This window comes from Brachycentrus maculatus, unplaced genomic scaffold (assembly GCF_059751285.1).
Source record: "Brachycentrus maculatus isolate JH-2025_06_01 unplaced genomic scaffold, ASM5975128v1 h1tg000119l, whole genome shotgun sequence".
Classification (NCBI taxonomy): Eukaryota; Metazoa; Arthropoda; class Insecta; order Trichoptera; family Brachycentridae; genus Brachycentrus; species Brachycentrus maculatus.
In genome coordinates this window covers 1835794-1859167 of record NW_028280872.1, presented here as the reverse complement: position 1 = coordinate 1859167, position 23374 = coordinate 1835794, and the positions used below count along the sequence as shown (strand labels likewise).

The 23374-nt window shown below is 32.0% G+C and overlaps 1 protein-coding gene across 7 annotated transcripts in view; it reads right to left on the bottom strand.

Moving 5' to 3' along the window:
• LOC148309635 (cytospin-A-like) overlaps positions 1-23374 on the bottom strand; it is a 148102-nt gene that overhangs the window by 82304 nt on the left and 42424 nt on the right. For 5 of the 7 annotated variants that reach the window (XM_088259618.1, XM_088259621.1, XM_088259619.1 and 2 more), the window contains exon 1: positions 5695-5863. The exons of the other annotated variants lie outside the window; for them this stretch is intronic. The gene's annotated coding sequence lies outside the window, so the exon portion shown is untranslated. Of the gene's footprint in view, positions 1-5694; positions 5864-23374 lie in introns of those variants that run through there. 7 annotated transcript variants of the gene reach the window in all.

The window sequence follows — 23374 nt, the reverse complement described above, 5'->3', positions numbered from 1 at the left end:
ATTATATGAAAGTAACTCCTGTAATTGGAGATAATCCAGATTTTGTGAACAAGTATTTGGACACACTCAAAATGTTGTATATATTAAATATGGTAAACATGCACCTCTGAAATTTCTTACATAGGTAGGTATACCTTGAAAAGAAAAAGTTTGCGGAACACTGGCATAAACGACAGTTACATACTAGAAAGAAGTCTGGAAAGACTTCCAGATTAGTGCAATAAAAATGAACTATGTAAACTCATAAAAATGCCAAATAATAAGATTCTATAAAAACAAGAATATATTTTTTAAAAGAGTTTTTGCAATACCATCGAGAAGTAGATTTCAGGATTAATAAAATGTTGCAGTGCTATATTTACATAGATACTAGCAGATAACTGCCTGTTATCTGCTACCGCGAGCGCGCAGTGTGATAAAATACAAGTATCGAAACCTTTTTAATCAATAATTCACGAATATTGCTACAAATATCGAATTTGCTCGGTCAAAGTATTAGTTGCAATTTTTTAGCCCGCATAACCCTCGTATATTGTATGCGGTCTTCATGAAAAGGTTTCGAAATGGATCAATACCGTGCAACGCAGAGAATAATATACCTCAAACCTTTTGACTGCGTGTCGAACGAAAAAACATCGACGTTTCTATCTATTATCAGCTATCGCCTAACAACTAATCCCTTTCACTGCCTACACCGGGTCACTTCTAGAAAATTTGGTGGTGGTATTACAAGCTTGTATTTATTTTAACTGGCAGTGACAGGGATATTGAAAGCTTTTAAATGTAAATTCACAGTAAAATCGGTATACAAATTTGTCTCAGGTTTTCTATAAATTTCGCAACTAAGTTCATGAAAAATTGCTTTGCAAGAGAAGGTCTGTCAGGAAGTCTAGATGCTTCTGTATCAGATCTGGGAATACAGTAGGACAGCTTTCAATATCGCCTAATACTAGACCGCGGAGTGTGTATTTTATAACAAGTAAAAATGTTTACCTTAAATGTATCATTGATACATCAATCCTTTTTTACTCGCACCACTCAAACCCTTTAACCCTGTCTGTGGGTACATTTCTTAGACATTTGTGAGGGTGTCACCAGTCTGATGATGTTGGTTACGACGAAACCCGGTCGCTGGTGAAATAAAATTTATGTGGAAAAACCGTTAAGTTGTTATTTTATTCTACATATTTGTGAGGATATTTATTGTAAGAGGACGTAAGAGGACATACGTGATGTAAAGGATATTTATTCATATTATTTTTTGACATCTCATCAAAGATGAAGAAGAATATGGAAGTCTGGGCATTTACGGGGATGACGACCGTCATAGGCTGGTTTAAGTAATCACTTTACACACGTGTAACATTCAACAATTCTACCCATTATTGACAACCACGTTATTCAAATTCTCGGAAGTTCTGTATATATGAACTAATTTCGAAACGTTGTTCTTAAATCACTAGAACTTTACTGGAGACATCTATCGGTGAGATGAAAAGAAGCTTATTATTATTGAGCAAAAACTTGAGGATTGAGATATCGAGGATATTTATTAATATTGATTGCGGTTAAAAGTTAAATGTAAACTGGAGATACTTGAAAAAAATCAATAAATAAATAAAACTAATGGTACATAGGGCACTGCGTCATATAACGCAGTGTTATCTTGATCGTTTACACATGAAGGAAAGGTGATCAGCCCCCCGCTTCAGGTACCAGTCCAGGGTAATATTGAATAAATATTACAGTGAAAAAATCACTTATGTTTATTCGACCCCCCTGGGAATCGAACCCGGGACCTCCAGAATGGTAGCCGAGCGTGCTGACCATTACACTACGGAGGCAGACAAAAAATATATGAAAATATATAGTCGTGTTTTTATATATTGTCCACATATAGTCCACATATAAAAACACGACAATAATTCAAAAATATCGTAGTAATAATAATATTTATGTAATAATTGTGATCAATCGTATGGTAATGTATGTAGGAGTTGGAACCCAAACTTCAAGTTGCTGATATGGAGGCATAATGAATATTATGAAAGCAGATGTTAGATTAATTGTTTAATGTATTCCACCTCTTATTAATAAAGCTGTTCTCGATTCTATGACTTATGTTCTGTACGATCAACTCGTAAAGAATCGGTTTCACTTTCGTTTTATCTTTAATGAAACTAAAAATAATCACAAAGATATTAGATAGATAGATAGATATCTTTCCGCAGTTATTATTGTATTCTTCTTCTTTATGAGCCCTCTGACGTCCACTGCTGGATATAGGGCTCTTCCCTTCTTTCTATTTCCTCCGGTTGGTTGCTGCTTGCAGCCAGTTGTTACCCCCCACAGCGACAATATCGTCAGACCATCTCTTTTGGGGTCTTCCAACACCTCTTGCTCTTCCAAGGTCTCCATCGTATAATTCTTGGGGTCTTAATTATGGGGTCCTGTCTCGCTATATGTCCTGCCCACTGCCATTTAAGTTTTGCCACGCGATCCATGATGTCCTATACTTTGTTTTTTTTTTCCTAGTATATTCATTTTTAATTTTATCCCTCAGGCTAAAACCAAGCATGGATCATTCCATGGATCGCTGTGTGCGCTTGAGCTTCTCTGCATTTCTCTTTGTCAGAGCCATAGCCTCTAGTGCATAATGTGCTCACTGGCAGTATACAGGATTTATAAACTTTTCTTTTCAGTTCGTAATCTCTTCATTTTAAAGACTTAGTCCTATTCTTCTTGGCATCTCCGCCGTTTGGTTATCTTTTCCCAGTTTTATCTTATGTCCAAGATATATGTACCGTCTACTATTTGTAGATTTTCATTATTGACAGAGATGAGCTGGTATTTGGTACTCATAACTTTTGTTTTCGTCAAGTTCATATTTAGACCGATTTTATTAGAAGCCTCACTCAATTCTTTTATCATTTGACTTAGTTCATCAATGTTTTCACTTATAACTATAATATCATCGGCATTATTGTATATTATTTATCAAATTATGATTCATTTTGAATTTGCAAATTACTCCACCGAAAAAAAGACAGAGAAATAAACGTTTTTGGTGTTGATGAAAAAACCTATGAACTAAATGCTGATTTAGTTCATAGGTTTATATGCTGATTCACATAAAACAGTTTGTCAAAATTCATGGAATTTATGTTCATTTATTTTAATTTTAAAGTACGTACTTTATTTTGTTTCGTATTATTTTTAATCAACACATATTTTTCATAATGTAAATTAATGTCTCTCTCCGCTTAGTGAGGCGTTCATCATAAAATATTATTATAGTTATAAATAAATAAATAAATAATGATTCTTGGCTGGGATTTTCCGAGCCAAAGGCATATTTACAATACTTTAAAAAAATATATATATATACTTATATTCACTTGGTAAATACTACTATTGTCTTAAAATATAAAGTGACACGTGTTTCGATGCATTCAGCATTATTATCAAACAAAAGTGGTATTTACCTACTAAAATATAAATTAAAAATGGATGGATATTTTGAGATTTTTGGGGAAGATTGAGGAAAACTCGGCTTGATCAGGTATGTCATATATCGCTCACTCCTTTCAAGAACGTCATAAATCAAAAATCGTCAATTTTCAGTTGTGCATGTTTTCAGAATGCCCAGAAAATGTACTATATCCCACCAAAAGAGACATATTTTTAACTTAATATTTACCCGCTATAGGGCAGAAAATGTTATTTTTGCATTTTGAAGAAAAGGTATGGTTTATTTTTATTTTTTTTAAATATAGTAAATATTTTTCAAATGGAGAAAAAACCTTCAGGTTTTACCTCAAAAGAACTGTTGCACAGTAAAAAGTTCAATGAGTGGCTTGATATTTATTTTTAATATATTGTGTTGTATTTTTAAACTTAAAAAACATTTTCCTGCAAAATCAAGTTTTTTGATTTATGACGTTCTTGAAAGGAGTGAGCGATATGTACTTGAAAGCGATCGGGTCAGGAATCCAAATAATCTGCGGGTATGTATGAGAAGGCGAAGAATGTTTACAAAGACAGAGTGGTGTTGCATTTTATTCTCTCTGCCTACCCCTGCGGAGAAGCGGAGTGATGGTAAGTTAGTTTAAGTTAGTTATATATTACGAAAAAGTGACTGCCGAATCAATTACTGAAATTGATAATACTTGTTCAATAAATTATTTTTTTATAAGCGTGTCTGTCAAAAATAATGTAATCATAAACAACGTGGCTAAATGACGCATCCATTTTGTTCATACCTGCATGATGCATTTATTGGTGGCTTATTTGTACATTATTTTATTATTTATGACTATGAATAATGGAACATGTTTTATACCATAACGTTATAGCAAAAAGTTTCTTAGGTCAAATGTGGTCAATATGCCTGATTTTGTTTGGTTTATTTCCGCAAGTTTTCTAAGGAGATACTTAGTGGTTTAGGATCACTAATTTAATTTATTTATTGATTTGGCGTTTAATTTGTAGAACTCCATTTTAATTTATGTATTAATTTTAAATCAAACACAGATTTTTTGAGTCTACTAAGTTATATTTTATTAACAAAAACACATAAAAAATTATACTGTGACAATTGTTTCGCCTTGTTAGGGCATTATCAAACGAATGTGAAGATCAAATGGACTACGGTCCTTATGTAGCTATACAATTCTAACTGACAGTTTTAACACGTGCAGCAATAATTTATGGGAAAGGAAGAATTTATTTACCCTTATATTTATTTTCTGGGAAAGGAAGAATTTATTGACATGGCCATATTTTAGAGAATTAATATTTTAAAGCTTAATACAATTGTTGGTAATATTATTTTTAAGAATTTTAAAAATAATATTACCAACAATTGTATTAAGCTGTGTGTTTTATGTGTTTTTGTTAATAAAATACAACTTAGTAGACTCAAAAAATCTGTGTTTGATTTAAAATTAATACATAAATCATTAATTTAAATTAACCTTTTTTATACACACCCAATGCTGCACAGGGCACTGCATCGCATTGGCGTAATGTTCTTGGTTGTTAATTACGCGAAGGCAAGTTGAACATTCCTGAGTTCAAATACCAGTCTAGGGTCACGATAAATAAATACATATTAGAGTGAAAAATCGCTAATATTTATTTTGACTACCGCGAGATACAAACCCGGGACCTCCAGCATAAAGGCAAACGCGATAACCACTATACTACTTAAGCATTTTATATGGTATTATTGTCAATATAAATCGCAACAGAATTTATGATAAACTGAATGTATTTATTTTTGTAACACCTAACAACTTTTTTTTTTTGATGGAAGAGTATCACGGTATATTTATCAATATTTATACTATCGAATGATCAAAAATACATTTAGCTTCAGGTTTTATAATGTGGTGACAAAATTACAGTCAACATTTTGGACATGTCCAAATACTTGATCACCTATCTAGATTACCTCCAAGTAGGAGTTATTTTTTGAAATCTCATCATAGATGAAGAAGAACATGGAAGTCTATGCATTTACAGTGATAACCGTGTGAGTGTATGACGGTCGAAAGCCCCAGAGTTCCATATTCTTTTTTATCTATGTTGAAATGTCAAAAAATAACGATCTAATTTGGTTTTGTGAATTCACAAATCGACAATTAATGCACACGCGATTTTCATCGATTAAAATTTTATTTATCCTCTCACTTTTCGATTTAAACAGATAAAAACTGGCACAAATCACTGAATTAAAAATTTTTAAAAAAATAATACTACTAGCACTGCACTATTTTTTTCTCTACGGGAAAAAATCAGTCGTTGTAATTGATATTTTTTACTCGTTCGTATGGCGGCGTTAGTCACGGGCGGCTGTTACGTTCGGACTATGTTTCCATACAATACACGGCACACGTTACGTTCAAAGATATGAAAAATTATTATTTATCGACTCGGCGAAATGCTGTGTTGGGAGTGTTAACATTACGTTCTCTATCCATAACACATACGGCAAGTATGAAGCACCAACTCGCCTCGACACTCCACTTCGAGATGGAGTCAACTCAATTTCACATCGCATTGGGGCCCAGCATTCGTTAAATCTCATCTTATTTCTCTCCAAATCTAGGTAAAGTATTACTTTATCCTAATTTTTTTAAGACACTATTTTCGCATTGAAAAAATAAGTTTTTCTTCGAAATAATTATATGGTTTTGAAAAGAAAAGAGTTATTGAAAGGTAAGGAGTTAAAAAAGTACATAAAAATATATTTTTTCTATGTGTATTCTAAAAACACGTGTCACATAAATTTTAAGAAATAGTGGTATTTTGTCCGCCTCCGTAGTGTAATGGTCAGCACGCTCGGCTACCGTTCTGGAGGTCCCGGGTTCGATTCCCAAGGGGGGTAAAATAAATAGAAGTGATTTTTTCACTGTCATATTTATTCAATATTATCCTGGACTGGTACCTGAAGCGGAGGGCTGATCACCTTTCCTTCATGTGTAAACCATCAAGATGACACTGCGTTTATATGACGCAGTGCCCTATGCACCATTGGGGTGCGGATAAGGGTTTTATTATTATTAGCGGTATTTACCAAGTGAAACATCAATTAAAATGGACAGATATTACCACAAAGTGACTGTCGAATCAATTAATGAAATTAGATGAATTTAAATTCGTAACGTTAACGTAACTTTTCTTTTATTTTTAATGACTTCGGCATTTTCAAAACTAATCCATTTAGAAGAATATATAAAATAGTGTTTTAATAGCATTATTACTATTACTACTATTTTAAATATTGCGTTTTTTATAATGAGCACAAATATTTCAATTTCGTACTATTTTCGTGAGACTTATCAGCATTTACACTATTTTAAACGCATTATTTTACATTTTTAATTTGAATTTGCTTGGTAAATACCACTATTCCCAAAAATGTATTATGATTCGTGTTTCGATCATTTTCAAACAACGTATTTGAGTCTAAATTTTAGAGTTGTGTCCTTGGAACGTTGCAGGGTGTAGGAGCTATTTCTTATTTTTATTTATTTATTTATTTTGTATTTTAACTTAGCAGCGACCCTTATTTTAAATATATGCAAAATAAATTTAATCATAAAACCCTTATCCGCACCCAAATGGTGCATAGGGCACTGCATCATATAAACGCAGTGTTATCTTGATCGTTTACACATGAAGGGTAGGTGATCAGCCCTCCGCTGGTCCAGTCTCCCTGGACCAGTCCAGGGTAATATTGAATAAATATTAAAGTGAAAAAAATCAGTTATATTTATTTGTCCCCCTTGGGAATCAAACCCGGGACCTCCAGAACGGTAGCCGAGCGTGCTGACCATTACACTACGGAGGCGGACAGTAAATAAATACCATCCTTTTTGACATATGCGCTTATGGAACTGGTGTCTCGACATTATGTGAAGCACATAAAATATTATTCTGATAAGCATTCGGCCATCTTTACCTCAGGCTTAATCTCTCCTTATTAGAAAATACATGCAAATTTTAAGGTAGCGGTCGGTTAGTCCGCTTGAATGCGATTTGTAAAGGATTAAACACCTGAAAGTGTCAAACTTGTCATTGGATTACAGAAATCGACCGAAGCGTTCATATATAAAGTACGACATTAAAACTATTGTAGAGGTGGCGCAAAACTAATCACCCTATCGGAAGATAGTATAATTTTTGTAAATGGCGTCGTGCGTCAATCATATTTGACATTTGTGAACTAGACAGCTGCAGTATACAAACGGATTTATAAAACGGGCACAAATGTGTATCAACACTGGCAGCAGCCGCTTGACGGATATCATCTTTTTCGCTTACAGAAAAAAATATTTAAACAGAAAAAACTTAAAAAACTGAAAAAACGAAAAAGCTTAAACAGAAAAAAATTGTAAGGATCCAAATAAAGATTTTCATAACTAAAAACTATTTTTTTTATTTCTTGAATGTTTTCCGCAGATACTTGGTGGCCCATTTTATTGTTTTTTTTTTAAGTTTTTATGTAAGAGTATTTTAATGTTTTTGAATTAAAATAAACCCTGACGATGACAAGGTTCTTGTCGAAACCGGTAGGTTAAATTGTATTAATAAAAAGTGGTTATAACAAAGGTATTTAATTTTTTTAAGTTTATTTTTTATTATTTTGGTTAAAAGTTATTCAAAAACAAAATTGGATGATTAATTTTGCGTCAACCTGTAGTAGTATCGTTTTTAAGTTCTAATATTTGCAACATGTTAAGTGTGTTCAAATATGTAAAATTAATCCAGGATTCGATTTTCTGAATTTGTTCGACATTATCTGAAGAAGAAGAATCTGCGATGTCGAAGATGTCGTGCGATGGGGAAGAGTAAGAAGGCGTTTCTGGAGAGATCATGTGGGGAGAGCAAGTTCGGATCGAGTGATGATGCAGCTGAATAGCAACAGACAGCAGCATAAGAGGTAACAGACCCTCAGGAAGACCACCTAAACGATGGAAAGTCAGCTGGTCTTCCATCTCCCAGACACACTCCTAGCTAAAGAAGAAGAAAAGAAGTTCGACATTATTGTTGCATGAATTGGCGATGCAACAATTTTTACACTTGCGAAACGTTATCTATATAATTATCAGTTAGTCTGCCAACACCTTTCCCTCTACTGTTCCCCTTGTCAATCGACAATCGACATAAAACTTATATCGTTTGTGAAGGTCCTCACCAAAACGTTACATTTCCATTATAAATGATTTTAAGTAATCAGGAATTCTAACTTGTAAAATTGTTACGTTTTGGTGCGATTTAATGATTTCATATTGGTTTAACACAGGATTTGTCACGTTTTGTCGCAACTTTGATTAAGATTTCGATAGAATACAGTAAACAGAACATATTTGCATTTAAAGGATTTTTTGTGCAATAACTTTTAAAACCTTCATTTTATGATTTTGTTCACTGTATAATCACGCTGTCGAAATGACAAATGCGTTCCGGTGAATGTTGCAAATTTAGATTGTATAACCGGTGGGAAAGTATTCGGCTTTTATAAATGACTAATACAAAAATTGTAAACAATGGATGTATAGTCTCATTGATTGACGTTATTGTAGCATTAATTTTTTTGATCATTTGAAAAGCAATCTGAAATATAATATACAATTTCTTATTATTTAAATGATTCGATAGATATAGTATTAGTTATCATATTTTAGACTCTCTTTTTTTGTTATTTCTGTATTTATTAGTTTTTCAATATCACGATACAGGACTTATGGTCTCACAAAGCTTAGTTGAGACAATTATTCATTATATAAAATAATATTAAAATAAATCAACTTAAAAAATTGTTTGACGTAAAATAAAAATGTTAATATTAGTTTGTTAAAAATCTTTAACTCCCGTTTTAAAAGTTATTTACAATCGGTAAATAGCTCCAAATTTTTACACAACTTTGGATTCAAATGCGGCGCATGTTGTAATAAAAACAAGTTTTTACTAAAATGATCGGTAAAATCACTCGTCAACTCGGAGGCTAAGTAAAAAAATAAAAATAATGATCGGTAAATTTAAAAATAAAATTAAGAATAAAATGAATGAGGTGAGTGTGATCGTCATGCGAAAAAACGTTTATCTATCTGTATGTATCTGCTTTTTATCTAACACTCGTTTTTATCTGATTATTCGAGGTTGAGTTGCTTTTGTGCAGTGAGTTTGAAAGATAAAATAAATTCATATCTATACAATTGTGAAAATGTTTTCCGAATAAAAATATTTAAACATTGTAAAATTTAAAAAAAAATTGATCACCATCCATGATATTTTACTCAGACGGCTTTTAAAAGAACTGTTCTTGGTACAATGTACTTTGATGTAAAGAACTGTTTTTGGTACAATGTACTTTAATGTATATACATATGTATTACAAGTACACTAAAATCAAGAATTATATTAATTATTATATTAACGTAACATTTTCGTTGGGCTGAAAAATCCGAATTATATTAAAGTAACATTTCATTGGGCTGAAAAATCCGAAAGCATTTGAAAAACCATATTTATAGGTGACATTAGTTAAATCTATGACAGATGGATGTTTATCAATGTAAACACGACTATTACGTACTCGCATGTCATAGAAAACAGTGGCCAATAAACACCTGTCAAAATATAGGATGCTATAATTTGCAAGCTGCTTTAAAATTCGTTTTGTTTACCGTTCATCCATTCAACCGTAACGAGTGAGAACTGGAAACCTTGGGGAACACCTAAATCCACATTTTAAATGACCTAATTTGTTGAGTATATTGCGTTTTATTAACTTAAGTGTATAAATTCTATATCCATCCTTGAAAAATTCTTCTCTTTATAGGCTACTAGAACTTTATGAGGTTTACTTTGTCATTCGACATAGTGTTATAAAAATATCAGCTTAAAAGAAAATCGTTGTAGAAATACAAGGAGAAAGACAAATGCTAATCAATAAGATTAAAAAAACAGAAATCGTTGATATTATTGATATCGTTTTTTATTCACATTCCTTTGTACATACTTATGGCTAAAAATTTTATTAGCTTTATTTGATATATACAGAACAGGAAATCAGAAAGATAATGCTGCAATCATTCAATGTCTTGTCCATGCACAATTTACTATTTATTTCTTCATCATACACATGATAGCAAATTACAATTTGAAATAATGTGAGTTTTCCAGTGCCGAAAGCACAAAATAATTGATTGAATAAAACTGAATTTCACGAAATCGTCACATTTTTTGTTATTCCTGTTTGATGTTTTTTTTCGGTTTTTTTGGTTTCATTAATTGATTCGGCAGATACTTAGTGGTTAAATTAAAAATATTTAATTTTTATTTGGCAAAAAAATAAATATTTATGGTATTTATAAGACTCGACACAACGAGAACAAAAAGCCTTCTTTGAACCACCAAATGCAGACTCTACGACCCATTGCAGGCCTAACACTTCGCGACAGAATAAGAAACTCTGAAATAAGAAGAATCTGCGATGTCGAAGATGTTGTGCGATGGGGAAGAGTAAGAAGACGGTTCCGGAGTGATCATGTGGGAAGAGCAAGTTCGGGTTAGCAGCAGATGAATTAACAAGAGGTAAGAGACCCCCAGGAAGACGACCTAAACGATGGAAAGATAGCTGGTCGTCTACCTCCTAGGAGCAGACTCCGAGAACAACAGGACACAGTCCTAGCCAAAGATGAAGATGAAGAAGACCAAGTAAAAATGAAATAAAAAACGTCAGTTGTTTTTCATAAGGCGTTGAAAGAACTATTTAATTTGGATTGGGATACTAGGTACTCGTAATTTATTGACGGCTGACTATTTGTAAAAGTGCCCTAGAGGCAGTGCTGTTTATTGGCCAATTAGCAATATTTATATTTAGACGCCCTGACAGCGAGACGCGAGACCAACGACCAGCAGAAGTAATGGGTCGAGATTACCATAACGAACAGAAACAGAAACCTTCTGTGCAAACATGTTCACACGACACTGTCATAATTTCATAATAATAACTTCAGCAATAGAAATGAGTACCGGGTACTGTAAATGTCTGCGAGTCTATTAGCGTGGGTGGGTTATGAGGTGACTCCAAGAGCCGATTCAAATTACTCGACAGTTCGGATAACAAACGCGAATGAAACACAAAACACAGGCACGAATATTAGTATGGATGAGAAAGGTACAATTAGAGAATGCGAAATGCAAGCCCACTATGTGGGATATCCCAATCCGCTAGTTCCTGCATCATTTCGGATTCGTATTCATATGCAAAAGAAAGAAGAAGAAAAAAAAATGTTTAGTTTAAGTATGATAAATTATACAAAAATTGCGCAATATGCAAATATAAAATGTTCCTTAAAAATTAATTTGATACATAATAAGAATGTTTTTTTTTAATAATTGTGATATATATAGCATTAAGAGCGATGGTCGCATTTACAGTAAAGATAAAAACCAAAACAACAAAAATAAAATATAATATAATAGGAGTGAGAAAAATATTCGCATAAAATAAAACAAAAAATATTAAAATAAAAAATATAGAAAGCGATAATAATATGAAGATTTTATGTGATATCTTGACACAGATGAATAAGTATCTCTTTACATTTTGAGTGTGTCCAAATACTTGTTCACAAATCTGGATTACATAATACATAATTGGATGTAAGAGTTTCTGTTCAATAAAAGGTTTCTTTTCATCTCACCAATAGATGTCTCTAGTGAAGTTCTAGTGATTCAAGAACAATGTTTCTGAATTAGTTCATATACATAGAACTTCCGAGAATTTGAGTAGTGTGGTTGTTAATAATGGGTAGGATTGGTGAATGTTACACGTGTGTAAAGTGATCACTTAGTGCCTATGACGGTCGTCAGCCCTGTAAATGCCCAGACTTCCATATTCTTCTTCATCTTTGATGAGATGTCAAAAAATAATATGCAGTATCTCTTTGTTTATATCACTATGAATATGAAGGAGTATATTTTTATTGATATCAAGATAAACGAAGAAATATTATTTGTACCATCCCACTTTATTCGTGGTTTATTTTTTTTAAATTTAAATTAAAACCATTTAAATTAAACCTAGAGGTCTTTACGGAAAACGTCGAAGGTAAACAAATTTTTACGCAAACAAAGATGATTTATTTGTCTCTTCCCTGAAATGTGCTAATAGCTGGAAGTCAGTCTGGAAATGGGAGATGAATTTATCTCCCGTCGCATTTTCTAATTTCCTGTAAAATTAACCTTTTTTGCCAAAAAATCACATAAAATAGAATAGAAAAAAAATACTAGCGATACGTTTAGATTTTATTACATAATAAATATGCAATAATGACGGAACATATAGACATATTTTTCACTGCAAAAATTGCGAGAAGCAACCATGACATTCGTTACTAATATCAACAAAGACTAAATAAATATACTTTCATTTGCTGATAAACCCTTGTCATCATCAGATGACAAGGTCTTTTCGAAACCGGTTGGGAAAATTTGCAATAATATATATATTTAAAAAAAAACAAAGTGTTTTAAAATGTGCCACAAATTATCTGCGAAAAACATTCAAGAAAATATTTTCATGTGCCCTAGAAATATTTTATCGCTGATTGTATGATTAGTTTTCCACAGAGATTTCATATAACTTGCCTCGTTAGAATCCAGTAATCGTTCCCAAGCAAAAATTCATTATCTTCACCTAAATTTACGGTTCCACTCGATATAAATTATAATCAAAATTCGATACCCAGATGGTTTCGTGGTTTGGCAGCTGTTAACTAAACAAATAATACATACACCTTCTCCGAGTCCAGCATCCCATATTAGTAAAGTTATGGTGACTAATGACTATCAAGTCAAATGATGACTGAATTAATTTTATGACAATCTGACTGCCGATTACACCGACCTGGCTCAAACAAACGTACCTTAATAATTTAAGTGCTTAACGAATCGATATGACGCGATGTTAAATCGATTACGATTATATGGAGGTAGAGTTATTAGTACTTCGATCTTAAGTCATGGATATATGGTATCAATGTCACTTTAATATGGAGTGGTAAGTTAATGACGGGATGCAGATGCTGTAAGTGAAGGACCTCATTATGTAGGACATTACTGCAATATGGTAAAGGAATAAAAGAGGATTAGTAGGTATTACAGGAGTCTCTTAAGGTTACATAAGAATTACCCAGAATTAACCAATGACTGAAAAATAAAACGTAACATAAATACAAAAGAAAGAGTGAAAACTTTCTCATCAAAGATGTAGAAGAATATGAAAGTCTGGGAATTTACGGGGCTGATGACCTTCATAGGCTGGTTTAAGTGATCACTTTACACACGTGTAACATTCAATCTTCAAAACCAACAATTTAAACTTATGTTTTGCTTGGTAAATGCCACTATTTCTTAAAATCCATTATGAATCGTATTTCAATGTATTCCGCATCATTTTCAAACAACGTATGTTTTATTATATTTCCAAATAATTAATGATTTTTTAAGCACTTCGTAACCGTAAACACAAACTAAGTGAATTGATTAAATCATTTTTAAGAGTTCGGTAAAATATTCGGTGAAAATGGAGTAGGTAGTTTATAAAAGTGTTTTGCGTGGATGATTAAGCGTCAACAAGAAAAGATCTTTATCTTCGATCTCAAATTGCTCCGAGCGCAAGGTCCCAATTGGATTAATTGCTTTTAATTGCCGGGTATAACTTCGATACATCACGTTATGCGGTGTTAAAGTCTCTTACCTATTATTAGAAACGAATATACTTCTATTTCTGGAAGAATTTTATTAGTTTTGCGTTTGTATATAGAGGTAAAATTTGAATAAAGATTGTACGTAATTATTTCAATCTCCTGTACCGGTTAGATTAATTTGTGACGAACATGTTTTTTTTATTGATAAGGCGATAAAAACAGCTTTATAATTAAAATGCAGTCTGAAATAATGAGCGACATGCACTATTAGAAAGTATGAATGCGTCCAAAATGATTTAAAGATATGCATATGCATTTTAATTTGTGACACAATTTTTATTAATAAAAAATAACAGGTTTATTATTTTTTTCTACATTGGTAAGTTTATAATTGGGTCTATTCTGGAAAGGTGTTTATCGATCAATTTCAACATGGCGAAAAATATAAACAAAAACGCAATACTGAAATATGGTGAGCCCTCAGCTGTCACTTATAAATTTTGTAATTTTTAGTATAAGTATCGCGTTTTACAGAAAGTAACTCATACATATACCGTAGAACGGGGCTACTTGAACTTTGATGTGTTACTTGAGCCCAATACAAAAAAAAATTAAATCTGTATTTGGTCTACAATAATGAACGTATCAACATGATTCATTGTTTCCCTGACAGGTGACACTTATTATCACGATACTTCGATCGATACCACGATCTATTTTTTTTTTGTACTGGGCTCAAGTAACACATCAAAGTTAAAGTAGCCCCGTTCTACGGTATTACGTTTGTGTGTTTTTCGATGTTATTTTTGAGAATGAAACATATTTCACTAACGAGAGATTATTTTTATTTATTAATACCTTCAATTTTGACCTACCTATTTGTGGAGTCGTTTCTAAGTATTGTATGACTAATATTTTGTTATCATAGTTGTTATCAACCAATATTGATCGTTTGAATGATATTTATTTTATATTTACGATATTATATTGTATTATATTTTATATTATTTTACATTTTGTTGATATTTTATAACACCCTGCATGTAACCTTCGTGAAACACAATATAATTAAAGATAAACTTTTAATGAAAAAAAGTTTTTTAATGAAAAATATTTGACCAAAACGCTTATTCAATTTAAAGGTAATAAAAGATAATATTTAAGGGTTTGTGAGTGCATTTTCGCTTCGAGAGTCAAGTCCTGCTAACGCAGATGAACGCAATTATCCGAACGAAATTATAGATCTAATGTAATGGTCCGTCCGTATAGAATGCGGATATTTGCCATAACTAGGACAAATTTATTCAGTACCTAACTCTGCGGTCTCTTGAATGTGGCAATACTGGCAAGTAATCCTGCATTATCAGGTTTACTCTCTCGCTTAAAGTATCTTGTTTACACCGTCTTATTATTGGTTACTTTACATGAGATTCAAATTGTTATGTCTTATCGCAGATTGTTATTCGGGAGATTCACATTGTTATATCTTTTTCGATGTGGTTTTGGTCACAACTGTCGCCAAGAAAAGGCGATTTAGTTGGCTTGGCCACGTACTTCGCATGCTTCCCGAGAGCCGCCATCAAGCTTGCCTCTTTCAAGGCATTAGGTCCGACGTCCACTGCTGACACGTCGACTTGGGATGCAAGGGAGCTGGCAGCCGACATATGAGCTCGGAGGCAGTTTGTGGACTCCATATGGTCCAGATAGGTAATGGATATGGTTAAGTAGTAGTTCCTTCCGTTTTTAATTTAATACTGATGGAGGTAAGAGGGCATACAAAAATATGGAGCAAAGGAAAATTAAAGGAATGAAAATTGTATAATTAGTATTTTTAGTGTGCATATTATGTAAAAATATATTTTAAAAAATAATAAAAAGTACGTAAAAATAATTCCACCGACAAGACACAAAAGGTGGCTTTGTGGACCTCCGCAAAAAATAAGCATATGTATTTATAAATGTATGTATGTATGTAAATCTACGTATATTTAGAAATAAATGAAATTCTAAGAATATTTTTAAAAAAAAAACAATAAAAAAAGTGAATGTCGTATATATGGAGATGCGTATTTTTCTCTGTCAGGTTATTTTTCAGAAGATTGATATTTTGATGAATCGTTGTAAGTTATTTTTCAACATTTAAGGATTGTTATACTTTGCACGTTGTTTATCAACGCCATAATGAAATATTATCGTGTTTTCTTAATTCCAAATTATTGTTTAATTCGCCATTTAAATCACGGTCGCTCGCTACGCAAAAGGCTATATACAGTTCATTACATGCAGCCAGGTCGTAAATGTCAAGCGGAATTATAGAAATAGCGGGAATATTTTACAAGTCGTTAGAATTAAGAGTGAATTATCTGACACCCGATCGTATTAAACGCGTAGCATTAACTCCATTTAAAATATTTACATGCTAAAATAGACCGCCGATGTATTAAATTAGAGATAAATCAAAGCAAAGCGTGAATATTCCAACTTGATCTCAAATTCACTGAGTATATTTAAATACATTGAATACATACAGGTGTCCCTCATATAACACGGTACTTGTAAAATACGGTTTCGATGTTTGATAATATAATAATAATATTAATCCCTTACCGCACCCCAATGGTGCATAGGGCACTGCTTCATATAAACGCAGTGTTATCTCGATCGATTACACATGAAGGAAAGGTGATCAGCCCTCCACTTCAGGTACCAGTCCAGTGTAATATTGAATAAATATTAGAGTGAAGAAATCACTTATATTTATTAAACCCCTCTGGGAATCGAACCCGGGACCTCCAGAACGGTAGGCGAGCATGCTGACCATTACACTACGGAGGCGGACAAAGATAAAGACGATACAAATTTTGCTATACACAAATTTAACCACAATAACGTAGAAATCTTAAAAATATAAAAAAAACAATAAACCCATAATAAACAATATGACAATGACTAAACCATACCCCTACTGTCTATGTTCCCACTGATAAGAAATAAAAATAAAATAAATCATAAAAATCAAATAAATAAATAAAAATAAGAAACAGCCTCTCTTCAATCTTCAACCTCCCAAGGACCCAACTCTAAAATTTAGAATTAGCTTCACATACGGTGTTTGAAAATGATGCGGAATGCATCGAAACACGTGTCACAGTACATTTTAAGAAATAGTGGTATTTGCTAAGTAAAATTTTAATTAAAAATGGATAGGTTTTACCACAAAGTGACTGCCGAATCAATTAATGAAAACATTTATTTATTTATTTATAGATTTGGCGTTTAATTTGTAGAACTCTATTTCAATTTATGTTTTGAATGTTAAATCAAACACTGATTTTTTGAGTCTACTAAGTTGAATTTTATTATTAAAAAACACAAAAAAATATGTGACAGTTGTTTCGCCTAGTTATGGCATTTTTAAACGAAAGTTTTTTAATGTCTTATTTTATACCCGTTTTTTTTCTATGTCGTATTTTTTACGAATTTTGTTTACAACGTCACTCGAAGGATAGTTTAGTAATCTAGGGTAAAGTACTTTTTATATAGTTTAATAGTTTGTACAATTTACACAAGATGGTGAAGGCTAAGAAAAAACATATCGGCACAGTTCAATGTTCTAAGCGCTCTTTGCGCGATGCAGAAAGGTGTTCTAAAGAGTGATTTATTTTACGTTTTTTTAATTTTTTAATTTCATATTTATTATCTTACACTATCCCATATGGTATTTAAATATTATTTTGATATTAAGGATAACGTTATCGTGATTGATATAGTGATAAAACTGATAGCAGTTTTAATAATAGTAGCAACACCATCGACTAGCCACATCAGGTGGCTCTATAAGTCTTCGCTAAACAATAATAATATTGTATATTTAAACAACAAAAAAAAATGTGAACAATTATTTGAACACACTCAAAATGTTTTGAGTAAAAATAACTGGCCAAATTATAAGCAACATAAACATTTAAAATCATGTTTTTAGCACAGTATGTAAAAATAATCCGGGGTTCGGATCGTGCATACATCCGAATAAAAGGGTATCTGGTAAGTAAAAGCTTTCTTAATCGAACATAGATGGCTGTTGTGTGCTCGTATTCACTCTGTCATGAGATCAATCATATATGTATCTAGGAGTTACAATTTTTTTGTAGTTTTGTAAATCATGGGTAGAATGGTGAATGTCACACGTGTGTAAAGAGATAAACCCTGTAAATACCCAGACTTCCATAATCTTCATCATCTATGTTGAGATGTCAAAAAAATGTAAAAATGTAATCCACTAAAATAAATAGAAAAGTATTTTTCTAACCATACGTCAATATTGATAAAACAAATAAGTATTTAAAATTTGTACTGAAATCAGTCTGATGATGTCGTTTACGACGAATCCCGGTCGCTGGTCAAATAAAATTTATGTGGAAAAAACTATATATTTGTTATTTTATTATAAACAAATGAGTATTATTTATATTGTTTTTGAGATCCCAACATTTCTTTAAATTTTTTATTCTTGATTTTTTTTTACAAAATACATATTTAAATAATCCAAAATAGTTGGTAAATATACAAAACATTTAAAATATAACGTTTCTATCTCTCTAATAAGGAAGATACCTGTGTTTAGAGAGGGAGTTCGTTTTACAATTATTTTATTTTTTATAAACAAAGTAAATTAAAAATAAACAAAGTAAATTAAAAATTTACAAAGTAAATTAAAAATAAACAAAGTAAATTTAAAAAAAACAAAGTAAATTTTAAAAAAAATCCTTTGTATGAAGTCTAGGTAGGGGTGAGTCATATATGTTTTTAAAATTAAGTTTTAAAGGTTTGATAATTTTTTTAAAGATTTTACGTTTTCCGGAAGTTGAAATAAGTATTTTAATTATTTCGCTGAAACTCACTAACGGAATAGGTAAATATTTATTTACACACTTATACGTTTTGCTCCACCCGTGAAAAGTTAACAAAATGGCGTTCCAGGTAATTTGTATGACATTGGAATTCTAGTGTTATTTTTTTACATCCTTATTAACATATTTATGCAGAACAAATCAATCCACACCAGTAACTCTGGGATAAATTCATTTTGTATAGTTATTATTTTAACACCTTCCTACACACACCGGTTCCAATTCAGATTCATTGTACTATACCCAATCCGTATATGGGGCATATGACCAAAATTTCCTCGAGAATTTGCGTTTTTTATTTATTCGGTGAGTTATGGTACGAGCTACCATAAATGCGAAAACAAAATGGATCGGGTCACCTTAAATTTTGTAGCAGGTAGTCTTACTTATGTCTTAGTTATGAAAAGAGGGATGGGATTATCGATTATTTCCGATGTTCAATAGTAATATACATGCATCGATTTTATTATCAAAAATATAATATTTTCATTACATTAACAATAAATACGGCAGTCGAACACTGCAATATATCGTTCCGAATATGTTTAATTTGTTGCCGACGGATGTTAGAGGTCAAAATAAAATATGAAAAAAAGGCAAAATGGGAATGGGTTCATTTTATGAAAATTGTAAAATGTTTTTATTCTTAATTTTTCTCTCTTTTTTGTGCGTGTATATTAGGTTAAAATCGTTAAAAACAATAAAAAATGTATTAAAAAAGAACTCCACCGACAAGACACACAAGGTGGCTTGGTGGGTCTCTGCAAAAAAAAAATGATCTAAATATGTAAAAATTGTGATTGAAATGAATGTATAAAAATAAATTTATAATTAAAAAAAAAACACACACACATTGAAAAAAATAATAAAAATGAATTATATCACCTACAAACATAATTGTAAGTCCCTCTCCAAGCACAAGAGCTTAGTTGGAGAGAACAGCGAAATTAATTTTAAGATTGCAATGTAGAAGAATCTAGAAAATTAATTAAAATATAACTATATTGTCCGCCTTCATAATGTTATGGTCACCACCCTCGGCTACCGTTCTGGAGGTCCCGGGTTTGATTCCCAGGGGGGGGTGAAATAAATAAAAGTGATGTTTTCACTCTAATATTTATTCAATATTACCCTGGACTGGTACCTGACTGGTACCCTGGACTGACTGGTACCTAAAGCTGAGGGCTGATCACTTTTCTTTCATTCATGTGTGAACGATCAATATAACACTGCGATTATATGATGCAGTGCACTATGCACCATTGAGGTGCGGATAAGGGTTTGAAGAATATTAAGTAAATAAATAAAATAAAATAATCAAAAAATCTTTTATTTTAAATAAAAATCGATGAGAAGAGAAAAGATGCTGTCGAATGGTGAAATAAGAAATAGTAAGACTGAGATAAGCATTAAGATGTTTTTTATTATTATCTGATATAATTTTTGTTTATTAGATTACCTATTCGTTTTTTTAATGATCTTAATCAAAAGTTGATCATTATATAATCGGTACATTAAATTAACGAGTGTATTGAGAGAGTTTTTGTTGCCTATAAACGATTTATTTTTTACTTTACATTTACAAGAGTAAATAAATAAATAAATCCCTTATCCGCACCCCAATGGTGCATAGGGCACTGCGTCATATAAACGCAGTGTTATCTTGATCGTTTTACACATGAAGGAAAGGTGATCAGCCCTCCGCTTCAGGTACCAGTCCAGGGTAATATTGAATAAATATTACAGTGAAAAAATCACTCATATTTATTTTACCCCCCCTGGGAATCGAACCCGGGACCTCCAGAACGGTAGCCGAGCGTGCTGACCATTACACTACAGAGACGGACATTACAAGAGTAATGAGAGTAAAATATATTTTTACTTTTCATGTTGTGAATTGTATTTTTAAACTTGTTTATTTATTCATTGAGTTTATTTATGCAAAAAATGTCAATATTTAACAATAACAATATATCACACGTCAATATGGAAATCATTATCGAATCAATAAAAAATTATTTTATCGACTGTCAAACAATGAAACCATGTAGATTTTAGCAAGTTAACGATATGAAGTTTTCAAATATATTTTTTTTGAATTGGGCCCTTACAATGTTTTTTCTTCTTCAACTAACTAATTTTTTACATTTTTGGCATTTCAACATAGATGAAGACACTCATGTGTAATAATAATAATAATAATAAAACCCTTATCCGCACCCCAATGGTGCATAGGGCACTGCTTCATATAAGCGCAGTGTTATCTTGATCTTTTAGGCATGAAGGAAAGCCCTTCGTTTCAGTTACCAGTCCAGGGTAATATTGAATAAATATAACAGTGAAAAAATCACTTACATTTATTTGACCCCCCCTGGGAATCGAACCCGGGACCTCCAGAACGTAAAGTGATCGTTTAACCAGCCTATGAAAGGTCGTAAGCCCCGTAAATGCTCAGGCTTCCACAATCTTCTTCGTCTATGTTGAGATGTCAAAAATGTAAAATAACTCCCAAGTGCGGAACCCAGATTTGTGAACAGGTATTTGGACACACTCAAAATGTTGTAATTTTATTAGTTTCAATAAAAATGACCCAAAAGTATGCGTTATTTCAGATCAATTAAATGAATGGAAGAGCTTTTTGGTGATCAGTCAATATCCCAAGGTTGAACTAATAAAAAACTTATGATTTTTTTGTTGTTATTTAAACATGATATTTTAATGACATAATCTGAAGCGCTTGTTAAGATGTTCAAAACAAAAATGCTGGTATGTTTCCTATTATTTCTAGATATTTATTATTGTTATATCTAAATTGGTTTTCCGTAAGTGGCATTGAACCATTTTCAGTATTAGTTAGTAACTTATTCCAATAGGCAGTAGTTCATAATGAGATTAGTACCTACGTAGATTTTTCGCAACCTTGTAACTCCGATATGATTATTATACAGAGTGTCTTAATTAAAAAGGTTTTTTTTAATAACACAGAAAACCAACACAAAAAATAACAGGATAGGGGGAGAAAAATAAATATACGAGGCGAATGTAGTAACTTGTGAGACTATGATTTGTGTTGCCATATATACCGATTTATCTGTATTGATACAGATTTAAGGCTGCCGTTACAGATGACAGATTTTACTCTTAGGTAGCACTTTTAGTTTTATACAGATTATTGGAATTGGACAGAGTATATACTATGATAAAACAGAAGAATGAAAATATGTATAGATTCGAGCATAAAAACATTTGATAATAAGTACAGAAACGTTGGGAGGATTATAACTATCAAAACAATAACAATACTCCGTGCTACAAACTAAAAACAGAAAATGATTTGATTTCTAAAATTAATAAAAATGTGTATGAAAATTAATTTTATATTTTGGGTTATTGATTCTATACAGATTTTATACAGATTTCTAGACTGTTTGATTCAGATTTTTGGTTTGGCATAAGGCAACACTGATGATAAGCATTACTGATAAAATTATGAATGGTGTGTTGGGATGATTCGGACATGTGGATCGATTGAAATCTTTGAGGCGATGTAGTTACAAATAGGAGAAAAACACAAAGGAAAACTTAGCATGACCAAGTACAATATTTCAAATACTTGAAAATGGTCAGGTCAGGAGTCGGAATAACCGGCGGGTATGTATGTGGAGATGCATGGAAGAGGCAAGGATTTTTTGCAGACAGAGTGTGTGGCGTTCTTTTCTTTCTCCCTACCTCCACTGGAAAGCGGCTAAATTATTAATTAGTTGGATATTTAGTTACATTAGATGTTTAATTTTCATGAATATTTTAATTCCGCTGATATATAGCACTTTGAAGAGCTTACAGAACGATTTCAGCCAATGCGAAAATGAAGAAAAAATGCAATTAAAATAATCGGTACATTAGAACACGAAAACATGAGGATGGAAAAAAAAGATATGTGGAAAAAACAACGGAGACACTTGAATTTGTGACACTCTTTATGATCAATAGACTATTGTGATATCGCGTAGTCACCTGTCCAATTCGGTTTACTTCACTCGCACCACTGCTTTCTGATGAAGTATCAGTACACAGATCACAGATCAAATTGCGTGGCTTTGTATCTATTTCGTAATACACATTTATCGCTCACTCCTTTCAACAACGTCATATTTCAAAAATCGTCAATTTTTAGTTGTGCATATTCTCGGAATGCCCAGAAAATGTACCTACTATTTCCCAGCAAAAGCGGCATAT